Consider the following 18,644-nt stretch of genomic DNA (forward strand, 5'->3'; position numbering starts at 1 on the left):
AAAATATGATTTGAAAGGTTTAGGAAGTCAAAAGATTGCAATTAAGAGAGGAAAATGTGTAATTTAACAAAAGGATTACAAAAATTCAATAAGAATATGGATTTAGTATTCAGTAGTACTATGGCACTTGGCACAGAGGTTAAGATGACAAGCTGTAGTTCCTCTGGTACAAGGTTTGAATCCATTACCCTGTGTTAGCCTACTGTGTGATCTTGCACAAGCCACTTAATTACTGGTTAACAAATAGATATTATTATTACTATTATTAGCTGGAGAGATATCTAAAGTAAGATGTCACATTAGGCAGGAAACGCATTCCCCATATAAGGAAGAAATGCATTAGTTTGATGGCATAAGGAGAAGGAGGAGATAAAAGCAGAATGATTTTTAAAAATATAGGCAGTTAGCTCTGTGATACAATGGGATGCAACACTGACTGAGACACAGGTGACTGGAGTTCAAATAGTGGCCCGCCAATGGAGGGACAAGGAAGAAGTAAAGGGAACCAGCCCAAATGCCTCTTACACAAGTGTGGGGAGGGTTGACTGCAACTACAGACGTACTGGATAGTATCATTTTCTCATGGCCACCAGAGAAACCACTGCTCAGGCTTTGAGGTGTGGGGCAGATTTGTTTAAAAGAAATTACCCTTGTAGAAGTGAGTGGGTGCCCTCCATGGTCAACCCATTGTATCTCCCTCCTTGTCACTTCACATAGTATCTACAGGTGATAAGGTGGCAAGAACTGAAAAAAATCATCTCAAAATAAGCATAACTGCTATTTAAATGATGGCAACTATATCCTGCAGATGTTAATGTGAATACTCAGTGGCATTGAATAACTTATGTAATGTACTGAGGTTTAATGAAAGCAACTTTTCAAAAAGATTAGCTCTTGCAGTGCTAATAGGCCTTCACTGTTGTGCTCTAGTAGAGTTAACATGTGATTTAGTGACATGCAAAAAAGCTCATTAGCAATTCATTTGCATGTTTCCAAATTCAACAGCTAATGCTTTTTACCATCACACACAGCACTTCTGCTCAAGTGCACATACAAGCACATTACACACACACACACACACACACACACACACACACACACACACACACACACACACACACACACACACACACACACACACACTCTCACACATGCGCGCGCGCACACATGCACACACATACATATGCACACACGCAAACATGCACACCATTATAATCATGATCATACCTCTACACACAGTTAGACACATGCACACACATACACTCCTGCCCAAACAGCCTTGCAGTACTCACTTACTTATTGTTCCACTCTGAAGCAGTGTTGAACACTTTTCTTTGAATCCCTGTACTGACCTATTTTGAACTCAGAGTAAGGCAGAACACAAAGCTAATTTACATTAGCCATGCCCCAGGACAGCTGCATTTGCATGTTGTATAGCCTGTCAAACCACTGTGACAATATTTGACAGAGGCTTCATACTACTGCTATTAATTGCTTCCTTATAATGCTCTGAAAAATCCTCTCCAAAATAGATCTGCACAGTATGCCCTGTATTTCTGCATACCTTCACTGTATTGAACCTAACATTTATAAAAATATATTTAACCTGTGAAATGCAGTTCCATAGAGGATAACTGCACCATTTAATATAGTAGACATTGTATAAAGCACTTCTTAAATGATGAGGTCAGCCTCCTGCTTTAGGAAAGACTTCAGCAATTCCGTTAATTGTGTTTTCTTATAATGTTAGCTACTCAGTATTAATTTTATAATATTTGTTTATAATGTATTTATTTATTTAACATTTGTTTACTGGGAAAGTCCGACTTGGAACTAAGCCAGCTTTCAGCAGTGGCCTGGAGAGAAATGCTCCAGACGCATGTCTTTGTAATAATAGTAGACTATCTACAGAAGAATAATAGTCAGTGTGTGAACATGATTGCATGTCAGTAAGAGAAGCATGACATACTATTTTAAATCCTCATTAATTGAAATGTGTTTGTGTTTGAAGGAGGTGATCCATCTATTAATCTGTACAATGAAGTGCATGATTTTTCCACATGGAGAAGCCCCAGGTACCTTCCTGATATCTAAGGGAGGCTCAAGGGCTTTTCCATGGCTTGAAGGAGACTAACTATGAATGAGTCTTAAGAACTTATGGTGCATATGAAGGAACATAATGAAACAGATTATCCTCATGTCATGCATGCAAAATTTTTATTTATTCATATATTTGCATTTGGAGCAGTGCAAACACATTCACAGATTTCCATAGCTGTACATTACCTGCAGCGGTCCTTTATATTTTATGACATTGATTCTTAGTGTTGCACTTAAGAGATGAGGGCAAATGTCCTCTAGCTAAACTCTCTGAACATACTGCTACACAGCAAGCAGCCATAGAGGAGGAAGGCAGGAAATCCTAAAAACAAAAGTTAATGAATTCACTGTGATGCAGGCAAACAGATGGCATTGCATATCAAAAGGCTTTTCACTGGATGATTCTTTCACAGAAGTCACCCCCTACCTCTGTCTTTCTACTTATTTCACAACCTCAAGCAGTGGTAGTCTACACTTTAATTCACATTTATAACTAAAAAAATACAGCTGAAAAATAAATGTCATGTCCATATTCATTGTGTGATCTCATTAAATTATTATTAGCTGCAGTGGATTTAAGAACAAGAAACTGTTTTGTCGTTAAGTACCTGAAAAGATTGCTTTCAGTTATAATTATTATTTATGACCAGTATCAGTATGATTCCAAATATTGCTAACTAGCTCAGGAGCAACATATGAATGAATGCTGGCTGAATATGAAAGTAGCTAGGTTGAAATGGATAAAATGCAATACAAGCTTCTTAGAAAAATAAATTAACCTCCTAATGTATCACTCCAGAACAGCGCACTTATGGGTAGAAAGTGAATACTAATGAACATGGGATGATATAATTCACATGTAACCTTCAAGAGTGACTACATTGCCAATACTCTTCTGGCTAGTGGAGGATGAGTAGCAGATGGACAGTTCCTAGTGGTGCAAGGAAGAGTACACTAGTAGACTGCAGAACCTCTTTCAATACACTTAGCACTTGAATAAGCCATGCAAGACAATGTTGCCCTAGCCTCATGGCAGGCAGGATAAAGCCCCAAATGTACCTCTCAGATGACTCATGTTTGCTAGTGTCACAGGCATTGGAAGGACTAAGCAGGGGATGATGCAAGTGAGTCACCAGTGCTCGCTCATCCATCCAGGGAGGAAGGATGCCTAGGCTCTCTGAAATAGCAGTGGTAAGAAGCAAATGCATTCCATGCTACAAATGATATATTTCTTGACCAGGAGAATGTGCATGTGTGGAAGCACACATGCACCTCCCAAGCTAACAAGGCTGCCAGGGATGTTGGGGGTTAGGGCACACTCCCTGGCAGCACTGTGATTCTCTACTAGCATCCTCAATTTCCTTACCATCCTAGGATATGGTATGGGTTGAGCACTGAGTCCAGTAGACCCAGTGAATGAGGAGAGGAGCTGGTGGCAGCTGATGGTCAGATGTGGGGTGGTAGGGCAAGGGGGGAAGTGCAAGAAAATGTACTATGTAATTCCTTCCATTATTTTTGTTCCTAAACCAAGAAAAGAAACAAAAACAAATCCCAGGCCACAATCTACAATCAAGGCATAAGCAGATTTATAAAGTTAATAAAGATGATCTATATTTGTGTTGTAAAATCATCTCAGAACCATTAACATTTAAAGTATAGTTACTTTGCTCTCAGCTATGTGTGTTAGGTACCATCCACTCCCATACCTTTCTTCTTCACATGCATAAATAAAGACCAAAACTTTAGCATATTTGCTTTATGATGTTCTGCAAGAACCAACACTTTCTCCTGAGCAAAGACCTATACTAAGAACCGTTTTATCCACTATCCTATGTGTTTGTCTATCCATCTATCTATCTATCTATAGAGATCTATCTTTCCATTTATCGACCTATCTGCCTGTCTGTCTATCTAACTCTCTAACATATCTGTCTGTCTGCCTGTCTGTCTAATCTACCTCTTAACTTGCAGGTCAGGCATCAATATGTCTATCTATCTATCTATCTATCTATCTATCTATCTATCTATCTATCTATATATCTATCTATCTAGCTATCTATCTATCTATCCATGTCCATTTCTTTGATTATTTACATGGACTGAAAACTTATCACCCTGGATAATCATGTTTGTTTAAATGCCCTTCAGGTCAATACTTTGAGAACATCATACTCAGGACATGGTCAGTCATGAACAAAAGGCATAAGGTGAGTCTGCACAAATATGTAGTCGTACCAACAAAGATTAAAGGAGGGGACTAGATGAACAGATATTTAAAATCTTTGTGATTATAAAAGCAAGAAAGACTATGGTAAGTAAGCAATTTACCAATTATCATGGACTTTCTTTGTAGGTGTGGATCATGATCTTCAGCTGGTCACTTTCTACTTTCTCATTATAAAAATGCTCAGTAATTTATCACAATAAACATCTCTACAAATTTTGTTAGCCTTGCACTGACAGAATTACAGTCGAAAAGACAGGAAAAGTGAATTTGGCAGTCTCTAACCAAGAAATATACACAGAGAAAGCAATATTTTGATGACCACAAAGCAGATGAACTGAGAAAATGTACATTTTGAAGGAGATACTGCAATGCAGCAGTCATTTCTCTTTTCTAAATGCTCTATTTTCCCAGTATGGGAATAAATACCTAAACACAGAACCATTCTATCTACTTTCTTATCTGTCTGTCTGTCTGTATATCTAAATCTAGGTTTCCCCAGTTTCTCCTTGCTAGATGACTGTATAAAAAACAAACAATGAATTTTTAGCAACATGGAATAGGTATTCCGTAATATAAAACTAGTAGACAAATGACTAAAAATGTGACTATACCTGATTAGAAATTTGAATAAATGTTGCAATAACTGTACTGTCCTAAATGAGATAACAACATTTGATGGCAATTTGAGAGAAGAGGCAGAAGGTTTTGCCTTCTTTTGCAATGGGAGACCAGCTAAAGAAGTAAGTAATGATGACACTGGCCTTCCTATCAAGAATATATGACTGACCAGCTGACAGTGAGCTTTATGTTATCCTTCATCACAATTTTATCAACAATTCACTAATTTCTATTATTAGTAGATATTCCTCAAGACTTTATGTAGATGAAGGTGAATCAGAAGTGGTACATCCTATTGGTCATCAGTTGTTTTCCCAACTTGACACATTTCTGACCAACATGTTTAAGTGAGGCAACAGCCTCTGTGTGAGACATAATTCAGATTACCTGACAGTGACCATGTTATTTGCTGGCATTTTCAACAATTTTACAGAACGTCGCTTTTCTCGCACTTCTTTTGAATTAGAGCAGATGACTAATGCTCTGAGCTGCTAATGAGCTGGTTCATGCCAAGAGCACAGGGTTTTGTTCCTTTCACCTTCATTTGCCTACTATGCGACTCAGAGCATTTAGCTAGACAATGATCCTGAGTCACCCCTGAAAAGAGACATGTGTGTTCAGTGGCTTACCCAGTAAACAAACAGTTCAGATAATTAAAAAAAATCATCAGGAAAGAAGGTGTATGAAAAAGAATTCCAACAGTACTCTACTTCTCAGCAAATATATGAGGCATGACCTGTTTCAAGATGAACATCATTTTCAGGTAACCAACAAACATGTGACACCTTGGAAACATCCTCAGTGCAAACCTTGGTAACTTCTGAATGAAGTCATTGTCACAGCCCTTGAATGACACTGTTATAACACTTAATTTACAAAATAGACAGTAACAACATTATTTACTTGGAGTCTTAAAAGGGAACAACTTTTAATACAATCCAAAATTTAAAGAATAACCAAGCAGTACTGCCCTGCAAGGTGTATGTTTTTGTGGAAATAAAGCCTACACAGGGGTGTTGTCAGGCTAGATGTGGAAAGCTGCCTTGATTCTTAATTGGGTCAGCAAACAAAGATTTGTAAGTTAAAAGTAGATTCAATTCCATGATAGGCTAGTGCCCTTACATGTCAGTTATCTGCCATGGACAGGGAGAATGTAGATATGATTACCATGCTGACTATTATGCCTGGATTCTCACTTCTGACAGAGGTAGAGCTGTTGTGCAAGGCAGCCTCATGGCCATACAGCTCCACCTGTATTACACAACACGTACTGCAGACAGAGTCATTGCCTGCAATACCACCAGGTCTGCATTGTGAGTGGAGCTGTGGAACTCAACACTTTTGTGTGCACTTGATCAATCCACAGAGTCCTCTGGTAAGTTTGCACTATGCTAAGAATAGGAAATAAAATGTATTAACATAACATTTTATGGAATCTCATTATCTGCTCCTAAAGGAAAAGCCTCCTTGCTCAAAGTAATAAAATGCTGTATTCCTGTAGGAATTTTGCAGGCATGCAGCTAACCAGTGTAGAATGTATACAGTCTCAAAATCAAGCAATAAAAAAATATATAAAGCAGTTCTTCTGAGAGTTTTAAGTTTTCCAATTTATTCAAAATAATGAGCACTTTTCTCTTGTATTTTTTTTATTTTTGATTCTCTGGTTGTTATAGGTTTCCTGTCTATTGCCTAGTCCTGGTAATCTGATGAAGCTTTAATTCAGGAGTGAAAGCATTTACTTTAATACTGGATGGAACTTTCAGTTAGTTAACTCTGTCTCCATAAAATGGTCACTCTATTTTTCTATTTGTATTCACGCCACTTTCATTTTAGATAGATTGATCATATAGATAAATGACACTGTATGCCTTTTAAAAGAAGTAACTCTTGATTCTCTATTTATGATGGCTCTAACACATGTTGTTCCCATGAACCTGCAAAAATAAATGATTTTTTTAAATAGCTAAAAAATTTCTGTAAAAAAAAAAAAACTTAAAACTGGAAACTTTCTTCCATTTTTATAAGATTAACAAGGAGACAGAGATAAATAGCAGCCTATCCAGTCTGTGACTCATATTCTAATTAAGAACTTAGCCTACCTCCCAATCAGCTAGCCCAACTATTAGCCAAATTCATAACTCGTATTTTAATTAGCGACTTGGCCTTACCTCCAATCAGCAGGATATGACACTTTACACTGCTACATTTTGGAATGCTGTTATGCACTAGCATGAAACTAGAGATATTACAGATGCTTAAAAAGCTTATTACTCACCTTTCTGATGTCAAAAATATACTAAACAATCCTGTCTTTTCCCCATTTTTTTTTAGCAAAATCATGGTACTCCTTGAATTACAAATCTTGTTATGCACCTCTCTGGCATCACAGAGTTGAATAACAAGGTTGTCTTTTTCCTGAGAGAAAGTAATTATCTCACTCCATACTCTATATATTTCATAGTTATTACATGGTATAATAGTAAACATTTGTTAATGTGTAATTCTAGCAATCCAAAACACTGCAGCTAAAAAGGTGACAATAGTTGAAAACACTATAGATATAAATACTTTCAATGACAGTGAGACAGTAGTGCCATGAAATTTCTTGGATTTATTTAGCTAATGGCTTAGTGAATAGTGTTAATCAATATTGTAACACTTAGTCTGATTGGTTTGCAGTAACATATTCTGTTGACTAATGTTAATCTGTCATGAACTAACTTATGGATATTGGACCTGTTTTATGGATATAAAGGATTTAAGCTAATAGTGACAGATGAAGAAATCAGGCAGTTAGGGTAGAACAACTGAAAACAGACCTCTTAAAAGACAACAATTGAACATATGTTGAAAGAAAAGTATTATTTTGTGACTTAGTCCTTTAACTTCTGGATGTTTTCAAATGTTGTTTCCTTATATCTTATCATTTTGCCATGTTTTTTTCTTTTTATATTATGGGTTTTATCTCATAAATGGTTAAGCATTTCATTGAAATTTTTCAGGAAATATACTGATATAATATAGTTTGACTGTGTTTCAGGGTTCAAAGTCAATACATCTTGATTATCTATGTAGACATTTTATTTTTAGTGTCAGTTTTTTTCCCTTAACATTTAAATGTCTGATAACATATTTTTCATTGATAACTACTTATGTTGTTATTTCTTTTTTTATCTCCTTTATTGAATTATCACTTGTGACATCAGCACATTTACATTTATATAAAAGTAATCAAATGGTATTAACAATTTAAAATTATCAAACATTTTGCTTCACATCTATATATCATAGAACCTAAGCAATATTACATAAATTATTCAATTCCTGCCCCTTTTTTAAAACAAGAAACATCTTTATTAAATCATCACTTATGACATAAGCATTCATACATTTATATAAATGAAAACAAACCCCACTAACACAATCTTAGTTGCAAGCACTTTACATCACTTATAATCAGCCCAATCATTTTCAGTCAAACATTACATAGCTCATTTAAGTCCTGCCTTCTTTTTTAACTTCATGCCTCCCCTGTATGTATTGTTCCCACAATTCCAATTTTTTCCTATGGAATTTGTTCCTATCTTTTTCTAAAGATCTGAATTCCAGTTGTTTGTATCTTTGTTACTCTATTCACAACTTCTAATATAGTTGGTCTAGATTTTGATTTCCATTTTCCTAGTATTTGCTTTTTTGGCAGCAACCATAATTAGAGATACCAAGGCCTTGCCATGTCTAGACAATTCCAGTTCTGTATCATAACTCAGAAAAATCATCCCCCTTTAAAAGATGTTTGAATTGTATTTATATTTATCACCAAATAAAGTGTGTGTTTGTTGTAAAGTGAATATTATGGAATTCATGTGTCAGTTCCTAATAGCAATTTTGATCTGATTTAAGTTTATTAATGCCCAAACCTATACCTTTGAGAATTATTTTCTTTTGTGAAACTTTTATGTATGATGCTGCGTTTAACAGCTACAAAATGCAGTTTCTGTCCACCACATTTAAGAATTCTTTGTTAAACAGCTGAAATTTACCTCACTGAAAGCAAAGCAATCGATGTCACATAACTGAAAATGAGTACATTGGAAATTCAGTTAATCAAAACACAAATTCAAAAAAACATAATTATTCACAGAATTCCTTGAGCAGGGAAAAGTTTCACCCTCATATTACACAGGCATCCCAATTTTCATTTGAATTTCAGCCCTAAACCTAACCCAAGCACTAACACTAACATAAACCCTAAACATAAATTTAAACCAAAATCTTACTGTAACCTAAACCTAATTCTTGTTAATGTTCTAATCTTAACTCCAGCCCAAAATTCATATACTTCTCAATCCAATCCCCAGCCTGAGGAAGGTCATCAACAATGGATTTTCAATAAACTGATTTTCAGTATGTGCAACTTTTAAACAAAATTAATTCAACCAAAAATGTGTGATGACTGAACTCTCTCTCTCTAGAACTGTCATTGAACAAAATATTTTATATCCATATTCCCATAATGTTTTTGAATAAAATTCTATTGTAACATTTAAATGCTGTTTGTTGTCTAGATTTGCAACAGTCCCTACAGTTTTAATTTGTATGTGCTAGTTCACTTTCTCCCTGCAATTTTCAGGTCTTTGAAAACACCACATGTATAGACAAATAAATATTGGTTTTAATTCTGATGTTGTAAAAACAATCTGGTTTTCAATGGTTAGAAGGTAACATAATTACTCAGTATAAAACTCAATACTATTTTCCTAGGTAATCTAAGCTATCCAATTATGGACTGGAAAACCTATATCACCCCTAGTGCACATGCACAGAGATTCCTGGTCTTTGTCAATACAAATACCCTGGAGCAATTAGCCAGAGTACCCAATAAAGGGAATACCTTGGATCTTGTGGGAGCATCTTGTACCATCCCTTGCAAATCTTCATCACATCTTAGGTATAACCACAAAGCAGTTTCTTTTAAATTAAAACTGAAACCAGAGACACCTTAAAACAAAACTACCTTTAGAAATATCTTTATTACAAACTACCCACTCCTAAGTGATGCATTGTCAAGTTTCAGATCCCCACCAAACCTAGTTAACTCCACTGAATATGCAGAAATGTACATCACTGCACTGTACTAGTACATTAATAGCTGCAGAGATGCAGCTGTACCCTGCAGGAACAAGTAAAGGGCATCCCCTAGAAACAAACACACATGATGGAACCATAATATCAATAAGCTTTATGATGAAAGAAGAAGAATTTTGACCAAAAGTACGAATAATAATTCCCAGAATGTTAGAACTCTTTTGTTACTAAAAAAGCAAACAACTCGGGAACTTAATAAAATCCACCAAAGGCTAAAATAGCTACCCAAGCCAAAAACAATCACAAGACAATTTTTTTAGTTACATTTATAATCTCAAAAGCACACTCCAGCAATGCGCTGAGGTAATTGTGAACAATGTTACCTACACTGAGGCTGAAGATGTAGTGAACCTACTGGCCAGTAAATTTATCTCTAATTTTACTCTCTCTCCCCTCCATCTGTCCCTCAAAATATACCTAAAACTGACTCATCTCCAGCTATCATACAATACCAAGTCCTAAAAGTACTATCAAAAGGTAAAAATACTGCACTAATGCATCCTGACAATATCTCTGGATGCATCTTAAATAGCATGAAGTGCAATTTAGCAACACTGCTAACAGTACTGTTCAATCTTAGTCTCCCTACAGGTTTTGTACCAAGCAAACAGATAACAGCTACAGGACCCTTCAACAGTTTCAGGCAATTATGGACCCATATGTCTGACCAGTCTCAATGCAATGCAAAGCCAAAGAAAGGCTTATTGGAATTAATCAGGACATAGGGGAACCTTCAAACACTGGGCCCATCTCAGTTTGGATTTGTAAAGAGCAAGTCATGCTTACTCAAACTGGTGAATTTTTTTTTTAAAAGGTCGCCAAATCAATCAATGAAAGGAGAAACCTCCACACCACATACCTCAACTTGGATAAAGCTTTTGACTCAATTCCCCACTCAGGCATAGTAGAAAAGCTAAATAAATTGGAAATAAACCCCTGTATCACCTGCTGGATTGCCAGCTTTGTCGCAGATAGGACACAGATAATCAAAATTGGGGACATTACCTCTACAAAGAGACCAGTCACCACTGGAGTCCCCCAGGGTTCTGTGCTGGGACCTCTCTTGTTAGGCATCTAATTTGTTGAAGTAAAAGTCAGTACCAAAGAGCTCTGGCTGACTAAGTTTGTGGATGACTGCAAGCTAGGAAAATTTGTAGAAAACCCAAATGACTGAGCCATCTTGCAAGAAGGCATATCCCAAATAAATAACTGGTGCCAAAATCATGAACTGAAACTAAATGCCAAAAATATGCATTATTGTATACCTTGGAAAGTCATCTATCCCATTAGATGCACCACATTGCCAATACAACCCTAAGAGTTGACCCAGTTTTTGAGATTTGGAACTTATGTGGACAGTGACCTAACTTTTGACCAATGTGTGCCCATTATTATAAGAAAATCCCTTTATATTGCACAGCTTATAAACAAAGGGATTGTGTCTAGATCTAGGGATATCACTGTCCCCTTTACTCAGCCCTCATTAGGCCAATCATTGAATATAATATTTCTTTTGGCATGTATCTGTCCAAACACATGCAGCAACTGGAGCACCCATGGAGATACCCTACTAAAAGGATACAGTCCCTAAACAACATGTCCTACATGGACTAACCCAAAGCCCTGTCACAATGTTCGCTATCCTACAGACTACTAAGAGGTGACCTGTGGCTGGCATACAAGGTATCTTCCAACTCATTACTGATGGATTTAATGCACATCAGCAAGTCAAATGGCATCAGAAATACTCAGTCTAAGTATCTAAACCCTTTCTGCAATATCAACAGAACAGTTTAGAGGGGCAGGTATATCTCTCCAAAGATACAGCTGCTGTGGTGCAGACTTCCCCTCCACATAAAATAAAGTTCATCCCTGTCCATATTTAAGCACAACTTAGATTTAAGGATGAGAAACAGAAAATTTACCCTGCAACTTCCCACTCTACTACTAATGGACAGAGGTAGCTCCTAAATGCTTTATCATGCATGGGTCCCTTCAAATTATCTTTGGTAAGGTAAGATCCTAGTTATTCCCATTAGGGGTATAATTATGACCATAGGATAAGTAAGGACAATCTATAACCAAATGGGATAGGTTATTTTGAGTAGAAAAAGGGAAACTGGCTAGGCTTAAAATTGATCTCAAGGGCAGCTAACCTGTACTTACCTATGAACCTATGAACCCATGAATAGGTACAGTTTGAATTTTTCTAGAACTTGCTCACCATTGTCTATAGGTTTTTTCCCATCTGAGAATGTCATATAATTAAAATCCTTGCTTTTGGGGCAAATAAAACCTGGCTTTACCTCTGATGATTTATTTATTCATTTATTTTTTGCTATTTGATTACCAGGAACGTCTGACTGGGTAGGAGCCCATTTTCAGTGGGGGCTCGGGGAGAAAAGCTCCAAAGCATTACAAAACATTTTAAGAACAATACTTTTACAGTCTTTAAAAATAATAGAAAAACAACTGCAGCTTAAATAATTACACCAAATTAGACATAATATGAAAACATTGGTTAAGAATAGATACATATTATATGATAATGATTTAATAGAAAGAGAAATTTTAGCCAGTTTATAGAGACATTAAAGGTAAGAAAGTACAATAGAAACAGGAATTACAATACAGGCTTATGGTACATTTAGAGAGAATCCCAGAGGAGAGAAATTGATAGAAGGAAGGAAGGGAGTGAAGAAGAGAAAGTAAGGAAATGTAAGGTATGTATACGTATTTGCCCACATTTAGAAATATAGTTTATCCTGGTGTTGAGCAAGAACAGAGCCAACTTTTGGCTAGAAAGTCTTTCAGAATGGTTTTGAAGGATGGGAGGGAGGGTACTGACCTGATGGACAGAGATAAGGAGTTCCAGGCCTTATCACCATGGTACACGTACAGACAATGCCCAGCAGATTTGATAAGTTTGTGGACAGAAGATTTTTTGGTCATTGGATTGTAATGGAAGACTGGGTACATAGTTGTATAGAATGTTATTTAGTGCTAGACAATCAGTTGGATTTTGGATAATTTTATAGGTGGTAAGAAACTGTGTATATATTAATTGATGCGGTAGTTCTAACCCATTTAGGCTATTTAGTGTTATACAGTGGTGAGTTCTGAAAGGGGTATTTCCTGTACATTTAGCAACGTTGTTATAGTGTTCTTCAGGTTTTGACTTTTATGATGCCTGAAGGTTAGTAAGGATGGGAGCACAATAAATAAGTGTAGAGAGGAGATAAGTAGTGGCAAGTGTAGATTTAGTTGTGTCAGTAAGAAAGTTTTTGACTCTATAAAGCATCCCTAGATTTTGATGAGTTTCTCTTATGCAATTTTGTATGTGCAGGTCAAATTTAAGATTACCATTCACTATTATCCCTGATAATTTGCTATGAAAAGTGACTTCAATGGTTGTTTTATCAAGAGAGAGGATTTTAAATTTTGATTTTTCATAGGAGATGGCTTTAGGAAAAAAGTTGTATTTAGTTCTTTTTTAGGAGTGATCATCTGTTGTAGTTGCAAAGCTGTGCTTCAGTTGCTGTTAAATCTTCCTGAATATTTTTATAGAGGTGTCAGGTGTACCTTGTTGTCAGATGTACAAATGAATGTGGAGTCTTCTGCATACTGCATTATGGAGGCATGTTGTATGGATGTGGGTGAGAATGTTAAAGAGGAGTGGACCAAGGATAGAGCCTTGTTTTACACTGGTGGTGACTGGAAGGTACAGGGTGGTGGAATGCCATTTTACTGACTGACACCTATTGGATAGGTAGCTTTTGAACCAGAGAAGGGTGGGCTGACGGAGACCTAATGAGGACATTCAAAGTAAAAGTTTTCTGTGACAAACTGTGTCAAAGGATTTAGACAAATTTGTAAATAAGGAGATTAGATTGCTGTTGTTTCTAGTTTTTTAGCAGTATCAAGATAGGTTAGAAGAGCAATATTAGTAGTATGGGAAGGATGGAAGCCATGTTGTGTGGTGGATAGGAGTTCTTCCTGCAGGAAATAGTTTAGCAATTGTTTTTGAATATATTTTTTCAAGTATTCTGGACAGGGGAGATAAGATGGCTATAGGTCTACAGTTGGTAATGTCTGTTGAATTTCATCCTTTGTACAGAGGGTTAATGTGTGACTTTTTCCAGATAGAGGGAATGTGGGATTCTTGGCTTCACCTATTTATAAGGACTGAGACAGGGTAGGCAATACGGCTGCTATTCTAAGGTACTCGCTTAGAAGGTCAGCACCTGAAGTAGAGCATTGTTTGAGTTTGTTTATGAGTAGTTTCATATAGAACATGGACACAGGTTTGAAGGTGAACTTGGATGTGGTGATACATGGCTGTTGGGAAGGGTTAGGATTAGATGCCGAGGGAATTCTTGATAAGAGATGCTATACTATCCATAAAGTAAGAGTTAAAGTGTATTTCAGTTTCAAGTGATGAGTTATTTGGATAGGGGTTAGGGTTGAATTTATGGCTGGGATTCAAGATTTTTTTAATGACTGTCCAGAATTTTTTTAGGGTTGTGTTTACTAGCATTCTGAAAGTTATTATAGTATAGCATTTTGTCTTCATTTATTTGCTTTTTAGTATGATTGCAAGGCTTTCTGAAGTTTACAAGATATGGTAGTGTTTTATATTTTTGCCTTTCTTTCCATGCTTTTTCTCTATCCTGCATTAGCATTCTACTCTTTTTGGATAGCCAAATTGTATTATTTGTTTTTAGTCTCTTTATTCCAGGAGTTGTAAAGCTATTCACTATATTCACAAAAGTTGTATTGAATTAATTTACAGCATTATCTGAAGGGAGGAATATTAGGAAGTTCCAGTGAATACATAATAAAGTAGTAATGAACATTTCTGGGCTAAACCTGGAAAGGTTGCATGTTCTTTTATAATCATGCTAAATGGTCTGGTTGTATAAATTGGGAGATGCTCACTGAGACAGCCAGACATTGTACTAGAGATGGTATATTTACTAGGGTCTGATACTAGGATACAAAATATGGAATTTGATGTCTTGATATAATATGTTGGGTATTAATTAGCTCTGTGAAACCATATTAGTTCACAATAGATGTGGGGCAGTTAGAGTTTATATCCAACAAGAGACATTCACTCGCCTAGTAATATTTTTTGTCTTGTGGAATTGTTATGGATATCCCATGTAGGATATCTTTCAGTATAGCTGTATTGTTGCCAGGAAGGAAGTAAAAAATAGTAATACATATTTGTTTATAATTGTTTAATTTCAGGACAATAATAAGGAACTATGCTGAACTGAATTTTGGCATTGGTTTGTTGTATGGGGAAATGCGGTAGCTGTTAGGAAATTCTAAAGCAATATCAAAATCTGTACCTGTGGCAGTTCCACCTGGGTCCTCACCCTGGGCTTCAGTGCCACCACAGTGGCCCTCCTACTCATCACAGCATAGCCCCTTGGTTCTCAGGAATATAATTTATTTATTTATTTGTTTTATTTATTTTACATTTGTTAACCAGGAGAGTTCAACTGGATAAAAGTCCATTTTCAGTGGATGCCCGGAGAGAAAAACTCCAAGAGATAACAATTTTATAGTTAACAGATAAGACAATAAGTATTACAAAAGGCACATTTGACAACATACATAAGACACATTTCTTACACCTCTAGAGAAATTGGATGTACAATTAGTCTTCCTGTCTTAGATGAAGCTGTACATCTGAACTTATGGACAGTACATGTCTGTAGCTAAACTATGAATCTAGTTGATAATAGGAAAAATACTGAAGTATTAGCCACAGGTAATACAGGAACATAGCCTGTTAGTCAGGAAGTGAGTTTTGAGTAGTTTCTTGAATTGGGTTGAGGAGTTGTTACTTGTTATTTGGGCAGGAAGGGAGTTCCAGATTTGAAAGATATAGTGGCTGCAGATGGATTTACAGCCACTATATCTTTCAAATCTGGAACTCCCTTCCGGCCCGTATAACAAGTAACATCTCCTCAACCCAATTCAAGAAACTACTCAAAACTCACTTCCTGAATAACAGGCTATGTTCCTGTACTACCTGAGTTATAGTGGCTGTAGATGGATTTAGCCACAGTGGTGCAGCGGTTAGCATTGTCGCCTCACAGCAAGAGGTTTTCCCATTCGATTCTTGGCTGGAGCACCTTCTGTGTGGAGTCTGCATGTCCTCCCATGGCTGAGTGATGCTAAAGACATGCAGGTAGGTGCGAGTGTGAATGGGCATGCCTTCTTTGAAGGTTGAGTGTCGGGCTGGCAACTCAGCACCATAAAAATCCACTGCCAATCATGAGTAGATCGGTGTTCTGCTGTGGCGACCCCTAACCAGGAAAAGCTGAAAGAGTGGCTGTAGATGGATTTACCTGCCTTGTTGTTAAATTTGGTTACCTTAAGGAGGTTTTGGGTACTAGATCTTAAGGATCTGGTAGTGGTGTAGGGTTGAAGTAGTTGTTGTATAGCTGGGGTGTTGTCTGACTGATGTAATAATTTGTGTGCGAGTGACAGTTGATTGAATTGAGGTATTAGTGGAAATTCTAACCAACTGAGTTTTTTGAGGCATTCACAGTGGTGTGCTCTAGGGGGTGAAACTGTGGTAAATCTAGCTATCTTATTTTAACAGCTGTCAAGTTTGTTTAGGTCAGTTTTTTGGAGATTGGTAAGCACTGGGGAGGCATAAAGTAAGGTGGATAGTAGGTGTGTCCTGGCTGTTGTAACTTTGGATTGGTTGGAGAGAAACTGCTTGTTGTGATAGAGTAGACCAAGTTTTTTATGAACGTTTTTTATGGTCTGGGAAATGTGTATGTCAAATCTAAGGTGATTGTCAATTTCCAAGCCTAGCAGTTTGGTGTGATTGGTAGGGGTGATGGTGGTATTGTTATATGAGGAGTAAAGCTATATGAGGGGGGTAAAGATCTGTGGGGGCTGAAGAGGAGTAATTTTGTTTTGGCTGGGTTAAGAATGAGGTTTTCATTGATGATCCAAGTTTTGGCTACGGAAAAGCATTCTTGTGCTTGGGAGAGTAGGAGGTCTAGAGTGTTGGCTGTGCATATTATGGTGGTATCATCTGCATATTGGACTATCGAGGCTTTGGGAATGTTGTATGGGAGTTGATTAGTAAGCAGGGTGAAGAGCAGTGGACCCAAAATGGAGCCTTGGGGAATGCCTAGGGAGACAGACAATAAGGGAGAGATTTGGTTTTGCCATTTTACAGCTTGCTGCCTACCATCTAGATAGCTCTTAAACCAAGAAATAGCAGGGATGCTAAGGTTTAGAGTGGTTAGTGAGTGAAGCAGTTTTTCATGGTTGATCATGCAAAAGCTTCTGATAAATCTAAGAATGTAGCAGAATCTAAGAATGTAACAAAATCATGCATTTATGATTTTGATTCCTACTCTACTTTTCTAAATGCATCCCTTTTAGGAGCTCTATCTAGTAGAAACTTGTTGTGTGTCAAATTCTAAATGAGGAAAAAATGCAATAGGAGAGTTGTTAAACCATTAAAAATAATAATTATATATTAATAAATACACCCAGACACACACACACACACACAAGCATGCACACATGCACATAAGCACATTCATTGTACCAGATCATCCATAAAATTTTCTCTGATCAAGTCACAACAACGTTCACACATTGTCATTCTAGCATATGCTCCTTTGAATATGAAATATGTCATATGACTATGAACAGGTAACAAAAACTGTCTACAATTTTTTCTGTTAAGCATTTCTGTATTCATATACTGGCTCACCCTATTACATACCAAGTAACTTCTTTCTTACCCAGTACATATGTGATTATCTGACTGTGATCAAATGAATTATATTTTCTGTAAAGTAAGCTATTTTAGTTTATTTCATGTGCCCACACACACCACACGCACACACACACACAGACACACAGACACACACACACACACACACACACACACACACACACACACACACACACACCCATGCATTCACATATACACACACACACACACACACACACACACACACACACACACACACACACACACACACACACACACACACACACACACACACACACACACACACACACACACACACACACACTCATACATGCACATATATACTCATATGCACACACACACACACACACACACACACACACACACACACACACACACACACACACACACACACACACACACACACACACACACACACACACTCATACATGCACATGCACACACATACACACACACACACAAACACACACACACACCTATTTACTATATCAAAGAATCCACATCTATTTTTAAGATCAGCTCACAAGAAACATTTGCAATATGAAGAATGGTCCACCCATAAACTGTGAAGGTAACAAGAAATATTTTTGTAAATAGCTTGCAAGTTCATTATGTTCTTTAGAATTTTACTTAGATTTGATAGTACAGGGGTTATATAATGTAATTTGTTATGGATTGTTTGAGTATTTTGGGTAGAGAATATATTACTTATTACCAGATGGGAGGCATGATATTGTTACCTAGGCATAAATTATAAATATGGCCAAGAGC

Source organism: Protopterus annectens, chromosome 2.part2, assembly GCF_019279795.1.
Source record: "Protopterus annectens isolate FY-2018-M chromosome 2.part2, PAN1.0, whole genome shotgun sequence".
In the NCBI taxonomy this organism is placed as follows: Eukaryota; Metazoa; Chordata; order Ceratodontiformes; family Protopteridae; genus Protopterus; species Protopterus annectens.